This window comes from Mirounga angustirostris, unplaced genomic scaffold, assembly GCF_029215605.1.
Source record: "Mirounga angustirostris isolate CCGP_5_RB_7025 unplaced genomic scaffold, mMirAng1.0.hap1 SCAF_4, whole genome shotgun sequence".
NCBI classification, from domain to species: domain Eukaryota; kingdom Metazoa; phylum Chordata; class Mammalia; order Carnivora; family Phocidae; genus Mirounga; species Mirounga angustirostris.
Genome location: NW_026991712.1, coordinates 92,237,827 through 92,257,240, shown reverse-complemented (window position 1 = coordinate 92,257,240; position 19,414 = coordinate 92,237,827). Strand labels below are relative to the sequence as shown.

Genomic DNA, 19,414 nt, shown 5'->3' with positions numbered 1-19,414 from the left:
AACATCAACCTCTATCACTTATACAGATCTCTTGGCCTTTCCTTTGTGATAATGATGTTAACCATTAGAGAATATTGGTCACATTCATTTATTCAGCAAGTGTTTTTGAGTATGTGCTAAGCATTATGCCAAGTACTGGGGATTATAGAAGATTAGTTTTGACTTGGACACCACTGAAAAATTTAAATCTTACATTCACATCTTAACATCATTCTTAAAATATGTATCATCATCTTTGGAGTCAGATTCTATGGGTCTTAGAGATACCTTCTCACCTAGATGAGACTTGGTGTATGCATTTAGGTCATTGGCATTTTTTGAGGGTACAGATAGGTTATTGTCTTATCTTTCCTTCTCTCTGTTTTTTTCTAATGCATTTATGTCATTAATTTCTGCATTTCTGGAATATGGACTGTGTTATCTGGAAATAAGGTGCAATGTTCTGTAGTTTTTTTCAGTCAGCATCTAGACTCTGGCATCTGAAAAAAATATGCCCACCAATTAAGATCTGGCATGATTGTATGTATTTATGTGTCTGAAACTGTGTAGATAGCTATATTGTGGTTATATTTGTAAGTTTATTTATAAAGTTATATGTGCATACATGACCTCTTAAATTACTTGGCAGTAAGATGGCATCTGATACAAGGTTTATATTTGGTATGTATCTGTTATGCATATAATAATAAATGTGAATAATTTTTCTGTTAATTAGTGATGCCATCAATAAACATTTACCTTCTCATGACCTGGATTTTTCCCTCTACTTAACAAGTAGAGTACTTAAAAACATTGGTAATAACTCGAGTGCAGTGAACATTGAGCGACTGGCTCCTCTTGCACTTAGACTGTTTGTGGGTCTAGATTCATAGAGTTTCTGTGAAGAACAATTTGGTGGTATCAGCTAATTTAAAGTGCATATTCTTTGATTCAGCTCTTCTAAGAACTTATTCTTGGGAAATCGTCACATCACTGCACAAAGAAATGTTCAATAATATCCCCTGAAGAACCCTCTTACACTGTTGGTGGGAATGCAAGTTGGTACAGCCACTTTGGAAAACAGTGTGGAGGTTCCTCAAAAATTTAAAAATAGAGCTACCCTATGACCCAGCAATTGCACTACTGGGTATTTACCCCAAAGACACAGATGTAGTGAAAAGAAGGGCCATATGCACCCCAATGTTCATGGCAGCAATGTCCGCAATAGCCAAACTGTGGAAAGAGCCGAGATGCCCTTCAACAGATGAATGGATAAAGAAGATGTGGTCCATATATACAATGGAATATTACTCAGCCATCAGAAAAGATGAATACCCAACTTTTACATCAACATGGATGGGACTGGAGGAGATTATGCTAAGTGAAATAAGTCAAGCAGAGAAAGTCAATTATCATATGGTTTCACTTATTTGTGGAACATAAGGAATAACATGGAGGACATTAAGAGAAGGAAGGGAAAAATGGGTGGGGGGAATTGGAGGGAGAGATGAACCATGAGAGACTATGGACCTGAGAAACAAACAGGGTTTTAGAGGGGAGGGGGCAGGGGGGATTGGTTAGCCTGGTGATGGGTATTAAGGAGGGCACGTAGTGCATGGAGCACTGGGTGTTATACGAAAACAATGGATCGTGGATCACTACATCAAAAACTAATGATGTATTGTATGGTGACTAACATAACATAATAAAATTAAAAAAAAAAAAAAGAATATTCCCTGAAACTCTAACATGACATATTTAAATGATCTAAATGTCTGTCAACGGGGGATTACTTAAATAGATGGTAATATATCCCAGTATGTGCATAGTTCTTTTTTCTTTTTTTTAACCCCCTTATGGATCTTTCTGGTTATTCCCCAAAGCACTACACTGTTTTAATTTCATAGTTTTATAATAGTATGTTTTGATATCTGGTATAAATTCTCTGTATCATTATTTTGTACAAGAGTTAAACGCATACATACAAGTCTTAACATAATATTAATGTAACTGTACCTGCTATTTAAAATGTTAACATTTTCCTATTTTAGCCAAAAATTACTCTTCTGGAGGCAAATTTCTGGCCTGAGTTAACATTGTCTTAAGTATATGATTTTATACTTCTGTAACATATATTGATAAAACTATCTATATAAATATAAATGCATAATTTTATATTGTTTTGCCTGTTCTTAAATATTATATATATCATTCTGTGAGTTTTTCTTTTTTGCTCAACATTTTTTTTTAACAATTTATGTATGTTGATATTGGGCTGTGGTTCAGTTATTTTATTCTCTTAGTCCATTTTATGACTTAATGATAGTCCATTTTTTCTCCATGGTAAAAACTTAATAATAGAACTACTGGGTTGTAAAGCTGGTGTATCACTGACTCAAAATTTTTTTTGCTAAATTGTCTGTAGAGTGGTTGTACCAATTTACACTCCTACCTGAATCTTCATAAACCATAAACCATGGTATTGTTAGACTTTAAACATCTTTATTAATCTCATGCCAATTTTAGTTTTTATTTCCCTGATGACTAGTGAGGTGGAACTTTTTTTTTTTAACATTGGTTGTTTGGGTTTCCCAGTCTTTGAGTTGCTCTTTCACATTTTTTTTTTGTCAATTTTTCTTTTGGGTTTTTCTCCTTTTTCTTATTTGTATGAATTATTTATACATTCTGAGTGAATTCTTTGTTATGTGCATTACACATCTTCTTGAACATGGATGCCTTATTTTTATACTTTGTTTATGGTTTCTTTAATGTTACAGAATTTAAAATTTTAACGTAATTGAAATTGTTAATATTTTTCTTCATGGTATTGCTTTTTGAATTTTGCTTAGGGAATGATTTAAACCCTGAAGTTATGGTGACCTGTATTTTCAATTCTGGCAGTTTTAAAGTTTTGTTTTTCACACCTAGGGATTTAACTTACTGTTTGGTTTTGATTTTTGTGTGTGATGAGGTAGGGATTGAGTTTATATTTTTTTTGTACAGGTGTCCAGTTTTCCCTGTGCTACTTATTGAAGAATCTGTCTTTTCCCATAGATTTGTAATGCTGTTTCTTCCATAAAACAATTTTTCATATTTTCATAGGTTTGTTTTTGGGCTCTCTGTCCTTCTATTTCTTTTGGATGCGCATGATGTGCTGTTTTAGTAAGTGTAATAATGAGTGTAGCTTTATATAAGTCTTGATATCAGGTGATGCTACTGACCGAATGCTTGTGTCCTCCCAAAATTCATATGTTGAAATCCTGATTTTTAGTGTGATGGTATGAGGAGGGTGGAGCCTTTGGAAGGTAATTAGGTTATGAGTGTGAAACCCTCATGAATGTGATTAGTGCCCTTATAAAAACATGTGAGAGAGCTTGCTTTCTCTCTCTGCCCATTCCACCATGTGAGGAGTTGGCAGTCTGCAACCTGGAAGAGGGTTCTCACCAGAACCTGACATACTGGCATCCTGATCATGGACTTTCAGCCTCTGCAACTGTAAGAAATAGATTTTTGTTGTTTATAGGCCATTCACTCTGGTACTTTACTATGGCTGCACAAAGACGGGTAGGGTGGGTTTTACCTTGTTTGTTAAAATTGTGTTTGCCCTTCTTGAGTCTAAGCTCTTAAGTATTTCTTCAATCAAGGTAAATTTTGCATGACATAAAATCAGTCATCTTAAAGTGAACAATTTAGTGGCATTTAATACATTCACGGTGTTGTGCAATCACTGCCTCTGTGTAGTTCCAAAATATTTTCATACCCTAAAAGGAAGCTCCATACCCATTAAGCAGTTACTCCCCACTCCGTCTCCCCACCAGCCCCTGGCAAACTACCAGTCTGCTTTCTGTCTCTAAGGATTTACCTATTCTGGTAAATATTATGACCCATGTGGCATATATTTAACATAAATGGAATCATGCTATGTAAGACATTTTGTGTCTGGCTTCTTTCACTTATCATAATGTTTTTGAGACTAATCCACATTGTAGCATGTGTCAGTACTTCATTCCTTTTTATGGCTGAGTGATGCTCCATTGTTTGTATAGACAGTTTACAGTTTGTTTAGGCATTCCTCTGGTGATGGACAAGTTGGACTGTTTCCACCTTTTTGCTACTTTGAATAGTGCAGCTGTGAACACTGTGTACATGTATTTGTTTTAAGTATCTGTTTTTAATTCTTCTCTTGGGTATATCCCAAGGAGTGGAATTTCTGGGTCATATGGTAATTCTATGTTTAACATCTTGAGGAACTGCCAAACTGTTTTCCATGGCAGCTGAATCATTTTACCTTCCCATTAGCGACATCTGAAGGTTCCAGTTTCTCCACATCCATGTCAACGTTTAAAAAAAAAATATATCCATCCTAATGTGTGTGAAGTGGTATCCCATTGTAGTTTTCATTTGCATTTCCCCTCATGACTAGTGATATTGAACATCTTTTCATGTACTTATTGGCCATTTGTGTATCTTTTTTTTTTTTTTTAATATTTTATTTATTTGAGAGAATGAGAGAGAGAGAGAGAGAGCACATGAGAGGGGGGAGGGTCAGAGGGCGAAGCAGACTCCCTGCTGAGCAGGGAGCCCGATGTGGGACTCGATCCTGGGACTCCAGGATCATGACCTGAGCCGAAGGCAGTTGCTTAACCAACTGAGCCACCCAGGCACCCATTTGTGTATCTTTTTGAAAGAAATGTCCACCCAGGTACTTTGTCCCTTTAAAAAAATTGGGTGGTTTGTCCTTTTGTTATTGAGTGGTAAGACATATTTATATCTTCTGGATACTAGATCCTTATCAGATTGATGGTTTGTGAGTGTTTTTGCCCTTTCTGTAGATTATCTTTCACTTATCTTGGAAATGTTCTTTCATGTAAATAGTTTTTAATTTTGATGAAGCCCAATTTATTTTCTTTTGTTACTTATGCATTTGGTGTCATTTAAGAGTTTATTACCAAACCAAGGTCACAAAGATTTACTCTTATTGTCTTAAGATTTTTATGACCTTAACTTTTATATTTAGGTTGTGGATCCATTTTGACCTTTGGTGTATGGTGTGAGAAAGGGGTCCAACTTCATTATTTTATGTGTGGCTCTTCAGTTGTTCCTGCACCATTTATTGAAGAAACTTTTTTCCCCCATTGGACAGTATTGGCACCCTTTTTGAAAATCAATTATCTGTACTAGTATGAGTCTATTTCTGAACACTCAGTTCTGTTCCTTTCATCTATATATGTTTGTCCTTGTGCCAGTACCACACTGTTTTTTTTTTTTTTTTAAATTACCTAGCTTTTACCCATTTAGTTCCACATTATCATGAAAAGTAAATCATTATTATTTAATATATTAAAAAAATCAAATAATGGACCTTGTGTTGGCATCAGTCATAGATATAAAAGCCATTTAATCTGAGCTTAATAGGACTTAAAGTCCTCTAAAAATGTACATACATTTTGGAGAGAATGGGGATGAGGGAAAAAGAGGGAGAGCAATCAGAATCAGAAAGAGATGCAGACAGAGGGAGAGACATTATTTTAAGTAGGTATCTCATGATTCTGCACTACTGGGTTTGCACACACCTCGCATGCAAGGGGATGTAATACAACATAATCTCGAAAATGCCTTCAGAGATAGGAATTCATGTCCTAGAATAGTGCCACACAGTTTTGATTACTGAACCTTCGTAGCAAGTTTTGAATTTGGGAATGTTGAGTGCTCCAAACATTGTTACTGTTTTTCAGGATTGTTTTAACTATTTGGGGCCACTTGCAGTTCCTTATGTATTTGAGGATCAGCTTTTCGATTTCTGCAAAAACAGCTGTGGGAATTTTCAAGGTGATTTTGTTGAATCTGTAGGTTGCTTTGAGCAGTCTTACCTTTTTAACAATATTAAATCTTCCAGTCCATGACTATATCTTTCCATCATTTACGTCTTCTTTTTCTTTCAGCAATATTTGTAGTTTTCAGTACACAAGTATTCACCTCTTTAGTTAAATTTATTCCTAAGTATTTAATTCTTTTGTATGCTATTATGAGTGGAATTGTTTCCTTAATTTCCTTTTTTGGATTTTTCATTTGTGATACATAGAAACGTAACTGATTTTTGTATGTTGAGCTTGTGCTCTCCATTTTACTGAGTTCATTTGTTATCTCCAGTAGTCATTTTGTGGATTCTTGGGGATTTTCTGTATATATATAGGATCATGTCATCTGTGAATAGAGATAGTTTTACTTCTGCCTTTCCAACTTGGATTCTTTTGATTTTTTTTTTTTCTTGCCTAATTGCTCTGGCTAGAACTTTACAGTATAATGAATAGCAGTGGTGAAAGTGGGCATCTTTGCCTTATTTCTGATCTTAGGGGGAGAGCTTTTAGTCTTTTACCACTGAGTATGTTAGTTGTGAGGTTTTTATAAGTGCCCTTTATCATGTTGAGGGAAGTTTCTTTATATTCCTAGTTTGCTGTATGTTTATCATGAAAGGGTGTTGGATTTTGTCAAATGCTTTTTCTGCATCAGTTGAGATGATCATGTGTTTTATTCCCTTTGTTCCATTAATGCGGTGTATTACATTTTATGATTTTCTTGTGTTGAACCACATTTGCATTTCTGGGATAAAATCTGCTTGCTCATGGTATGTATAATCCTTTTAATACGCTGTTGGGATTAGTTTGCTAGCATTTTGTTGAGGATATTTGCATCTGTATTTCTAAAGGGTATCGGTCTGTAGTTTTCTTTTGGTATCTTTGGCTTGATATCAGGGTCATGCTGGCTTCATGGAATGAGTTAAGAAGTGTTCTTTCCTGGGGCGCCTGGGTGGCTCAGTTGTTAAGCGTCTGCCTTCGGCTCAGGTCACGGTCCCAGGGTCCTGGGATTGAGCCCCACATCGGGCTCCCTGCTCAGTGGGAAGCCTGCTTCTCCCTCTCCTGCTCCCCCTGCTTGTGTTCCCTCTCTCGCTGTGTCTCTCTCTGTCAAATAAATAAATAAAATCTTAAAAAAAAAAAAAAAAAAAGAAGTGTTCTTTCCTCTTCTGTTGTTTTGGAAGAGTTTGAGGAGGATTGGTGTTAATTCTTTGAACATGGTAGAATTCACTTGTGAAACCATCTGGTGCTGGGCCTTTCTTTGTTGGGAGGTTTTTGGTTCCTGATTCAAGATCCTTACCTTTTACAGGTTTATTTAGATTTTCTATTTTTGCTTGAGTCAGTTTTTGTAGTTTGTGTGTTTCTAGGAATGTGTCCAATTCATCTAGGTTTTCTAATTTGGTTGTATACACTTATTTATAGTACTGTCTTTTAATCTTTTTTATTTCTATAAGGTTGGCAGTAATGTCTCCATTTTTATTTCTGATTTTAGTTAGTTACATCATCTCTGTTCTAGCCATTATTGAAAGTGGAGTATGGAAGCTCCAACTATTATTGTAAAATTGCCTGTTTCTTCCTTCAGTTCTATCAATGCTTGTTTCATATATTTTGGGGTTCTGTTGTTTGGTTTTTATAATTATTACATATATGTTTATAATTGCTACATCTTCTTGATGAATTGACATCCAGAAGTATTTTAGAATTAGGTTATCAAGATCCCATCCTCCTGCTTTCCAGTCTCCCTTTAGTACTGCTTATTGGTTGAACCTAGTAGGAAGCCAGTTGATAAAAGAGAGGGATAATTTGCAGAGTCTAAGCCCCAGCATCATGAAGGAAAGTATAGAAGAGTAGATTTGGAATTGAAGATTTGGGTTTACTATCTGGTGCTATCTGGCTTCCTTGTTTTTAGTGTATGGACTTCTTAAATAAATTTTTATTTTTTTTAAAGATTTTATTTTTATTATTTATTTGAGAGAGAGAGAGCATGAGCAGGCAGAGGGAGAGGGAGAGGGAGAAACAGTTTCCCTACTGAGTAGGGAGCCCCATGCAGGACTTGATCCCAGGAGCCTGAGACCAGGACCTGAGTCGAGGGCAGACGCTTAACTGACTGAGCCACCCAGGAACCCCTTTTAGTGTATGGACTTTAATTAGGTCCAGATGAGCAGTCAGTGGAGCAGTCTATGAGGGGCCTCTTTTTTGTAGACTTGGAGTTGAATAGCCAGTAGTTCACCTTAGGCAAAATGGATCCCTTTTGGCATGGCCTTTTCTCTGGAGAGCCTTGTAGTCTCCCTCAGGTGATGGTTTTGAACTGGGCAGATGATCAGGAGGACCTCTTCACAGGAGTGACTGAGGCAGGCCCTTTTAGCCTATGCTGGAAGTTATAGCAGTTGGCAACTCAGGCATGAGAATAGCTTTGCAGGAGAGCAGGCTACATAGGTTAGTGCTTTGCCAAGTCCCAGGTCTCTTCCCAAATTCCTGAAAAGTACTTTCTTAATCAGTGAGTAATAGTAATTAGTAATTATGGGTTGGTTGACTGCCTTCCTGCTCTCCAGCTTGTTCTCATTTATGCCATATTCAGAATAACTTGGGAGTTTTAAGCATTAGGTGGAACTCCTCTGTTTTTTGGTGGTGGTGGTGGGTCAGAATTTGTCATCCTACATTGGTTGGAATTGCCTTACCAGCAGCATTTGAGAGTGAGTCAAAGGCATGAGCTTAGGTCGTAGTCTCAGAATACCTCTTCTGCCTGCATTAAAAAAAATTATAGTAGAGGAATTTTGGATACAAACAGTAGAAACCAAGTGAAATGCATGTATTTGGTATGCATGTAAAAGGTATTTATTGGAAGGATATTGGCTGGCTTTCAGAATTGATATAAAGGCTATAGAACTAGGTTTAGAAAATAGGCATTAAAGGAAGCTAGGTATGCAGAACCGTAGTGAGGGTCAAGAAACAGTGTACCACCCTTAGTGCTGCTGTCACTGAGCACTCGTTATGGCTTTGCTACTCTTTTTGTGTTTTGTTTTAAAGATTTTATTTATTTATTTGAGAGAGAGAGAGCAAGAAACAGAGGGAGCATAATCTGAGGGAGAGGCAGAAGCAAACTTCCCACTGAGCGGGGAGCCCGATGCGGGGCTCGATCCCAGGACCCTGGGATCATGACCTGAACCGAAGGCAGACCCTTAAGCGACTGAGCCACCCAAGTTCCCGCTTTGCTACCTTTTGACACTGGATCTGCTTCCTGAGTTATTTCTAAAATTGAGTCCTTGTTTCTTTATGTCACTTCAGCTTTGTAGTCCCAGCCAGAGCATCTAATTGCCTAAGTGTGGGTTATAGGCTCTTGTCTTGTTGTTAGGTGATAGAAAGACAAACTATCTTGAACCTTCTGACTTCTATAGGAAGAGAAGGGATTCTGCTTCCAGTATAGTGGTGAATTCCTCAGTTTAGATAAGGGATTATGTATTAACATCTTAAGAAACCTAAAGTAAGTTGAAAAGAACCGTAAGTTTTATTACAGTGACTTGTATTATAGTTGGGAATGAAATTCTTACTTGTGCTGTGCTATTTAGAAATGTAGATATAAACAGTCTTTCTAGACTCTACCCTTTCAGTACTTTCTGTGTAGTGGTTTAAAACAGGGGCCAGTATTCTCCCCTTAGAGGGTTGTTGGAAACATGAGGGCATTTTTTGCTTGTCACACTGATGAGAAGGGTAGCATTATTGGCATTTAGTGGATGGGCACCAGGAATCCCAACCACTGCAGTGCCCTGCTATTCTGCACAACAAAGAATTGAATTATCTTGCCCCAAATGCCCATAGTGCATTTGAGAAACACTGGATTATATGGATTATCTTAATGAAGGGCTGCAAATTATTACTGGCCTCTTTTACTTCACTGTCTGTACCCTCTAGTTTGAGCTTTCTTTCTTACTTCCTTGCTTTGCTTCTTGGTACTTTTCTTTAGTTCAGGGACTTTACTCCCTTTCAAGCCAAAAATAAAATAAAATAAAATCTTCAACACCACATATAAAGATTAACTCAAAATGGATCAAAGACCTAAGAGCTAAAATTATGAAACTCTTTAGAAGAAAACTTAGGGGAAAAGCTTCATGACATAGGATTTGGCAGTGATTTCTTGGATAAGACACCAAAAACACAGGCAACAGAAGAAGAAAATAGATAAGTTGGACTTCATTAAAATTAAAAACTTTTGGGGGCACCTGACTGGCTCATTTGGTGGAGTGTGTGACTAACTCTTTGTCTCAGGCTTGTGAGTTCAAGTCTCACAATGGGTGTATACATAAATTTTTAAATAAAATCTTAAAAAATTAAAAACATTTGGGTTATCACTAGTTTGTGGACTGCAGGGCTTGGAGCTGAGGATGGGGGGGGGTCCTAAGTCTGTGTGGGCTGCCATAGCAAAATACCAGAGTGAATGGTTTAAATAACAAATCTATTTCTCACAGTTCTAGAGGCTAGAGAGTCCAAGATCAAGGTCCAGCAGGATTTGGTTTCAGGTGAAGACTCTTTTCCCGGCTTGCAGGTGGCTGCCTTCTTGCCGTGTCCTCACATGACCTTTCTTTTGTGCTTAGGGTAGGACAGGAAGGGTGTAGAGGAGAAAAGAGAGAGATTTCTCTTTCTCCTTATAAGGCCTCTTATCCCATCATGAGGGCCTCACCCTTATGCAGTCTAAACCCTCATTACTTCCCAAAGGCCCCATCTCCAGATACTATCGTGTTCAGGGTTAGTTTAGATATACAAGTTTTTAGGGATACAGATATTCAGTCTATGTGAATTTTTAGGGATACATTCATTTCTAAGAGGTAGCATCTTTGGGAGAAACCAAATAAACTTAGACCACAGAAGCAAGTTGTCAGTTTGAAGAAGCTAGGTGGAGAAGGAAGATAGGAACCAGAAGAAAAATTAGAGAAACAAGAAAAGGAAGGTTCAAAACTAGAAAATGGGAAGGCAGAGCTGACCAGGAACGAAGATAAGTGGCTACTGCATTTGTTCCTGAATCTTATGTTTCAGGTGTAGGCAGGGGGTACTTGGTAAAGATGCTTATGGTGAAAATAGCAGCTTTGGGCCAGGGGCTGCACTAAAGTCTGAATGGATAATGTTTTACTCCACAGGAAAATAAGCAGTAATGTAACAAAACCTTTTTAAAAAGAACACTTAGAGTAAACTGTCTTTATGTCTTCACAGATGACCTATAGTGACCTATAGTTTTGTTTTGAACATGATTTCTTTTTTTCTTTTTTAAATTTTAGTTGACACACAGTGTTACATTAGTTTCAGGTGTACAACATAGTGATTATGTGCTTGCCATAAGTGTAGCTGCCATCTGTCACCATACAATGCCATTACCGTACTATTGACTATATTCCTTATGCTGTGCCTTTCATCCTGCTGACTTATTCTAACTTGCATGACTGCAACCTATACCTCCCACTCCACTTCATCCATTCTGTCCATCCCTCACCCCGTCCCCACTGGCAGTCACCAGGTCTCTGTATTCATGGGTCTGTTGCTGCTTTTTCATATGTTCGTTTGTTTTGTTTTTAGATTACACAGATGAGTGAAATCATATAGTATTTGATTTTCTCTGTCCGACTTATTTCACTGAGCATAATACCTTCTAGGCCCATTCATGTTGTTGCAAATGGCAAGATCTCATTTTTTTATGGCTGCATAATATTCCATGGCATATTTACATGACATTTATACATTTATTTATTGATGGATGCTTAGGTTGCTTTCATATCTTGGTATTGGAAATAATGCTGCAGTAAACATAATGGTACATACATGAATTGATGATTTCTTATAATCAGTCTAGCATAAGTGTTGTCTCTGGCCTCTCCATTTAATGGTTACTTTTTGATGATTATGATTTTTGGGGAGAGAGGATCTTTATAATAATCAGAAAACCATCAACTTTCATTCTTTATACTTTTTTAGCTAGTTAAAAGGACTACTTAAAATACTAAGTCAGTCACCTTCTAAGACAAAAGAACATTATGAAATAAAAGTCTTGTAAAAATTTTTTTTTTTTAAAGATTTTATTTATTTATTTGAGAGAGAAAGACTGAGAGAGAGAGAGAGAGCATGAGAGGGGGGAGGGTGGGGAGGGTCAAAGGGAGAAGCAGACTCCCTGCCGAGCAGGGAGCCTGATGCGGGACTCGATCCAGGGACTCCAGGATCATGACCTGAGCTGAAGGCAGTCGCTTAACCAACTGAGCCACCCAGGCGCCCCAAAGTCTTGTAAAATATTGAAGCTGAAAGAAAGAGGCTGGGAGTTACTGTGTACATAATAGTTTCTTCTTTTGCTTTTGAGTTTTATACCTGTTTTCAGTTTCTGATTCATTGCAGGATGGCCAGGCTTTGTTTTATTTAGAACCTCTATTCTGGGGTAGAGATTTTACTATTTCTTTGTTATATGTTTTTAAATGATAAGAAAACACTGAATTTCTTACAAGGTTTGTTTTATAATGGATTTTTGCATATGTGGTTTGGTTATCTGTGCGCCTGCACTATCTGTGCTTTAGATTTTAATCTCAGGATAGCAAAACCTCAAGGAAGAGAAGTAAATTGACAAAATGTGGGTTTTTTTGGCCTTCAGAATAAATTGTAAAAATTGGTTGGGTTAAAAACAAGATACATGAAGGGCGCCTGGGTGGCTCAGTCGTTAAGCCTCTGCCTTCCGCTCGGGTCATGACCCCAGGGTCCTTGGGATTGGGCCCCATGCTGGGCTCCCTGCTTTGCGGGAAGCCTGCTTCTCTCTCTCCCACTCCCCCTGCTTGTGTTCCTTCTCTCGCTGTGTCTGTCTCTGTCAAATAAATAAATAAAATATATTAAAAAAACAAAAACAAAATACGTGAGAGAGATTGTTATCAAAATGATCACATGAAGGAAACAAACTTACACAGCACTATATTTATTGTTGAGGGATGAAATAAGTATGATAGATGTAGATGATCAACATGAAACAACAGGATCTGAGAAACATGATGAAAATTAAGGTGGCTTTCCATGTGATCATTCATTCATTTATTCATCAGGTATTTATTGAGTTCTGTGTTTCAAACAGTGGGAATATAACAGAGTAAGATAATGCCCTAAACTTAAAAGTTTAACAAACTTACAGAAAAATGATAAATATGAAAATAAGATTTATAAATAAAGGGCTATGGGAAGAGTGATATTAGCATCATGGTTGCATAAGATGTCCCTCATTTTTGTCCCCTACCACCCACACCAATGTTTCAGCATTTATCCATGAACAGAAGTGCTTTTGTGGGGGCTTTGCAATCAGCATTATATACCAAAGGACCCAGGAGGAATCTCGCCCAGCCATGCATCAGATAATAGGCAAACAGACCTCTGTCCTGACTGTGGACCCTGCAAACTGGCCTGTGACCTGGCTTTAGCTTTTCTCAGCTGCAGTCTGAAGCCCCTGGAGAATACTGAGACATTCACCCATGGACAAGAGAGCCTTGGTGGGCATCCAGGTTTCTAGAAGAGAAGTTCCAGCACTCTGGAGGCAAAAAAAATATATGAGTTTGGACTCACTGGAGTGGGTAAAAGGAACAGCTTGGCCTCACCTGAATCAGCCCTCCCCCAAAGTAGCACAGCTTCAGACCAGAGCCCATTTCAGCCCATGATTTCTCCCACGGGGCAAAGGCAGAATGGGTAAGTGAACATCCAGCTTCCCCAGCTATGCTGGATGTTGCCAAACAGGCTCATTTCTCTCTCATGCCATCTAGAGTACTAAATTGGGAGCTCCCTGGCTGAGATGTGAGAAAAGACTGGGATAGTGGCAGATAGGACTCTTGGACATTCAAGGGATGTAGATTCTCTTAACTGCCTCATGGACCCCCATCAAGAAGCTCACCCCTGAGTTGCTGGAAAAGCCTCACCTGTAGATTCCCTCAGCTGGCCCATGGGCACCCTCAGCATCCCCTGTGCCTTATACCTCCTCCCACTATCGAGCCAGGTCTTTGTGCTCCTGAAGGCAAACTTTGGCACCCCAAATCTGTGGCTCAGGGAGAGAGCACAAACTTGTGCTGTAGTGCCACCCTTAGGAAAACAAAAGAGGCAGTCAGCACTCCGCCTGGTGCATTGTAGGATTGAGAAAAGGCAGACAAAATTGAGAATTCTGCCACAAATGGGAACAAGAAGTATGAAGCATGTGTATGGGTAGAAAGTCTCAGAATTTCTAACAGAGCTGATGGAAGGTATTTATTCTCCCCAGAAGGCAGTTGGTAAAGACTACAGGAGGTGACTGATACTTCAGCTGCAAAGAGAGCAATGCAAAAACTCCCAAAGAACATGAAGAACCAAGGAAACACGACACCACCAAGTGGTCACAATAGACTTCCAGTAACTAGACATGGAGATCTGTGAATACAATGGATAAAAAATTCAAAGTAGCTGTTTTAAGGAAAGTCAGTGAGCTGTGAGAAAACCCAGAGAACAAAATCGATACATGAGCAAAATGAGAAGTTTAACAAAGAGATAGAAATCATAAGGAAGAACCAAATTCTGGAGATGAATTTAATGAAAGAAAGAAGAATGCAATAGAGAGAATCAGTATCAGAATGGACCAAGCAGAAGAATGATTCTGTGAGACAAAAGACAGAAACTTTGAAATTATACATGCAATAGAGAATAAAGAAGAAAGATGAGAAAGTGAAGAAAACCTATGTGATCTTTGGGATACTATCAGGAGAACCAATTTGCAAATTATTGATGTTACAGAAGAAGAGAGGGAGAAGGGGGCAGAATACATATCCATCTCAAGTGTACATAGAACATTTTCCAGGATCATATGATAAGTCACAAAACAGGTCTCAATAAATATAAGAATATTGAAATCATACCAGGTATCTTTTTTAATAACAGTGGTCTGAAACTAGAAATCAATTACAGAACAAAAGCTGGAAAATTCATAAATATGTTGAAATTCAGCAACACTTCAACAATGAGTGGATTAAAGAAGTCCAAAGGGAAATCCAGAAATACCTTGAAACATACGAAAATGGAAACACAACATACCAAAACTTACAGGATGCAGCAAAACCAGTTCTGAGAGGGAAGTTTATAGTGATAAACCCCTACATTAAGGAAAAAAAATTTTTTTAAATAAATAGCCTAACTTTAAATCTCAAGGAACTAAGAAAAAAACAACAAAAAAACCCAAAATGAAGCCTAAAGTTAGCAGAAGAAGGAAATGAAAAGAGCAAAAGGAACTGAAATGGAGACCAGAAAACCAATAGAGAAGATCAACCAAACTAAGAGCTGTGTTTTTGGAAAGATAAAATGGACAAGCCTTTACCTACGCTGCTAAGCAAAAAAAGAAAAGGCACAGGGGCGCCTGGGTGGCTCAGTTGTTAAGCGTCTGACTTCGGCTCAGGTCGTGGTCCCAGGGTCCTGGGATCGAGCCCCACATTGGGCTCCCTGCTCAGCGGGAAGCCTGCTTCTCCCTCTCCCACTCCCCCTGCTTGTGTTCCCGATCTTGCTGTCTCTCTCTCTGTCAAATAAATAAAATCTTAAAAAAAACCCCCACAAATAAAATCAGAAATTAAAGTGGACACAACTGATACCGCAGATATACAAAGGATAAGAGAGTACTAAGGACAAATAAATGCCAACAAATTGGGTAACGGAGATGAAATTGATACATCCTGGAAACATACAACCTATCAAATCTGAATCATGAAGAAAGAGGAAATTGAATCAGTAATACAAAAACAAGGAAAAGCCCAGAACCAGAGGGTTTCATGGGTGAACTCTACCAGACATTTTAAGGAAAAATTAAGGTGACCAGTCCTTCTCAAACGGTTCAGAATATTGAAGAGGAGGGAGTACTCCCAAATTTATTTAATAAGACGAACATTATCCTGATTTCAAAGCCAGACCGGGACATTCGAAGTAAAGAAAACTGCAGGCCAATATCCCTGATGAGAAAACTGCAGAAATCTCAATAAAGTATTAGCAAACCAAGTTCAGCCTCACGTTAAAAGTATCATATACCATGATCAGGTGGGATTTGTTCCTGGGATGCAAAGGTGGCCCCAAATATGTAAATCAATACATGTGATACACTGCATTAATAGAATGAAAGATAAAAGTCATATGATCATCTCAGTAGATGTAGAAAAAGCATTTGACAAAATACAACATCCTTTCATGATAAAAACTCACAGTAAATTGGGTACAGAAGGAACATACCTCAGCATAATAAAAGCCATATATGATAAGCCCACAGCTGTCTTCATACTCAACAGTGAAAGATTGAAAGCTTTTTCTCTAAGATCTAAGATAAGACAAAGAGTGCTCACTCTTATCACTCCTATTCAACATAGTACTGGAAATCGAAGCCAGGGCAAGCAGGCAAGCTAAATAAAAGGCATCCAAATTGGAAAGGAAGAAATATAATCGTCTTTGCAGATGATATGATCTCATGTATAGAAAACCCGTAAAGACTCCACCATAAAAAAGATGGAAATATTCAGCGAGTTCAGTAAAGTTGAAGGATATAAAAATGTAGAAATCAGTTGTGTTTCTGTACGCTAACAAACTATCTGAAAAAGAAGTAAAGCAATCCCATTCACAATAGCATCAAAAAGAATAAAATACTGAGGAATAAATTTAACCAAGGAGGTGAAAGATCTGTCAATGAAAACTACAGGATTTTGATAAAAAAGATTGGAGAGAGATATCCCTGCTCATGGATTGAAAGAATTAATATTGATAAAATGTTCATACTACCTCAAGCTATCTATAGGGTCAGTGCAATTCCTGTCAAAATTCCACTGGTATTTTTCACAGAATTAGAGAAAACAATCCTAAAATTCATATGGAATCACAAAAGACCCTGCATAGCCAAAGCAATCCTGAGAAAGAAGAACAAAGCTGGAGACATCACACTTACTGACTTCAAACTATACTATAGAGCTATAGTAATCAAAACAGTATAGTCCTCACATAAAAATAGACACATAGACAAATGGAACAGAATCAAGAGAAATAAACCCTCACAATATTTGACAAGGGAGTCAAGAATATTCAATGGGAAAGGATAGTCTCTTCAGTAAATGGTGTTGGGAAAACTTCATAACCACATATACCACTTATAAAATGGACTTACACCACTCATAAAAATTAACTCAAAGTGGACTGTAGACATTAACATAAGACCTGAAACAATCAAACTTGTAGAAGAGAACAGGAAAAGAACCTTGATACTTTTGTCATTGTCATTGATTTTTTGGAAATGACTCTAAAAACACAAGCAACAAAAGCAAACATTAATACTTGGATTACATCAAACTAAAAAGCTCTACAGCACAAGAAACATTAATCCAGGGCGCCTGGGTGGCTCAGTTGGTTAAGCGACTGCCTTCGGCTCAGGTCATGATCCTGGAGTTCCTGGATCGAGTCCCGCATCGGGCTCCCTGCTCGGCAGGGAGTCTGCTTCTCCCTCTGACCCTCCCCCCTCTCATGTGCTTTCTCTCATTCTCTCTCTCTCAAATAAATAAATAAAATCTTTAAAAAAAAAGAAAAAAAAAGAAACATTAATCCAAAATGAAAAGGTGACCTAAGGAATGGGCAAAAATATTTGGAAATCATATTGCTGATAAGGGAATATCCAAACTATATAAAGAACTCCTACAGCTCAGTAGCAAAAAAGCAAACAATGCAACTAAAAAATGGGCAGGGGAACAGAATAGACATTTTTTCCAAAGAAGACCTACAGATGGCCAAATGGTATATGAAAAGATGCTTAACATCACTAATCCTCAGGGAAACACAAATCAAAAGCACAATATCACTTCAGGTGCTAGATGTTTATTATCAAAAAGGCAAGAGATAAGTGTTGGTGAGGACAGTGGGGGAAAGGGAAGCCTTGTACACTACTGGTAGGAATGTAAATTGGTAGGACTACTATGGAAAATGTTACAGAGGTTCCTCAAAAAATTAAAACGACCTACCATAATAAGATCCAGCAGTTGCACTTCTGGGTATACATTGAAAGGAAATGGAAACAGGATCTTAAGATATTGGCACTCCTATGTTCACTACAGTATTACGATAACCAAGATATGGTAACAACTTAAGTGCTTGTCAGTTTGGATATATGGGTAAAGAAGATGTATGTATACATATGGTGGAATATTACTATCCCATGTGAAAGAAGGACATACTTTCATTTGTGATAACATACTGCCATATGCTTAGTGAAGTAAGTCAGACAGAGAAAGGCAATTATATCACTTGTAAGTAGAATATAAAAAGGCCAAAATCATAGAACAGAGACTTACAATTGTGGTTGTCAGGGGCTGGGAGTGGGGGAAATGGGGAGATGTTGGTCAAAGGGTACAAACTTCCACTTATAAGACAAGTTCTGGGGATCTAATATATAGCATGGTGATTATAGTTAACAATGCTGTATTATATACTTGAAAGTTGTTAAGAGGGTAGATCTTAAATATTCTTATCACAAATGATAATTATATAACATGATGGAGATGTTAGCTGATGCTGTGGTGGTTATCATTTTGCCATATATAAATCTATCAAGTCAACATGTTAATACACCTGGAATTTATACAATGTTCTATGTCAGTTATATCTCAAAACTGGGGGGAAAAAAGGTTTTGGAGAATATAGAGAATGCTGGATATAGAGAGTGGGATTTTTACAAATGCATATGAACTCATCAGGGCAGAACAGAGAAGACTCCAAAGGAGGGGTGGTTACCATGTGCATAGTCTGAAAGGTGCAAAATTGCAAAATATGATTAGAGTTAGGGTTATAGATTTTCTACAGTCCTGTCCGTGAATAAATACAGTTTTACTTCCTTCTTTCTGAACTGGTTGCTTATTTTTTCTTGCCCTTTTGCACTGGCTAGAATCTCTAATGTGTTTTTGAATTGAAGTAGTGAGAGTAGGCATCCTTCCCTTGTTCCTTATCTTCAGGAGGAAGCATTCTGTCTTTTACCATTAAGGATAATGTTAGCTGTAGGTTTTTCATAGATGCCCTTTATTGGATTAGGAAGTTGCCTTACATTCTTAAGTTTGCGGAGAGTTTTTTTTTTAATCAGGAATAGGAATTGGATTTTGCCAAATTTTCTTTATCTACTGAGTCTGTTAATATGGTGACTTGCGTTGTTTGATTTTTGAATTTTAACTTCATTCAGTCATTACATATTTTTTAAATCATAGAAGTGCTTTTCTGTGTTCACAAGGAGTAGTTATTATTTTTGTCTGTTTTGGTATCAGAGTAATGCCCTCATGAAAGGAGTTGAGAAGTATTCCGTCTTCAGTTTCCTGAGTTTCTGAGGAACTGATATTGATTCTTCTCTAAATACTTGGTGGAGTTCACCAGTGAAATCATCTGAACTGCTGGAGTTCTCTATGGAAAGTTTTACATACACATTCAGTTTCTTTAATAGATATTGGCTATTCAGGTAGTAGTCTAGGTCCTCTTGAGTCCACTTGAGTTTTTTTTAAGCAAGGAATGTAAATTGTTGAATTTTTGGTGTAACCTTGTAAAAAACAGTCCCTTACTATAATTTTAAT

The 19,414-nt window shown here is 37.6% G+C and overlaps 1 protein-coding gene across 4 annotated transcripts in view; it reads left to right on the top strand.

The window, feature by feature from the left end:
* Positions 1-19,414, top strand: part of MAN1A2 (mannosidase alpha class 1A member 2) — a 217,410-nt gene that overhangs the window by 9,924 nt on the left and 188,072 nt on the right. The gene's annotated exons all lie outside the window — the stretch shown is intronic.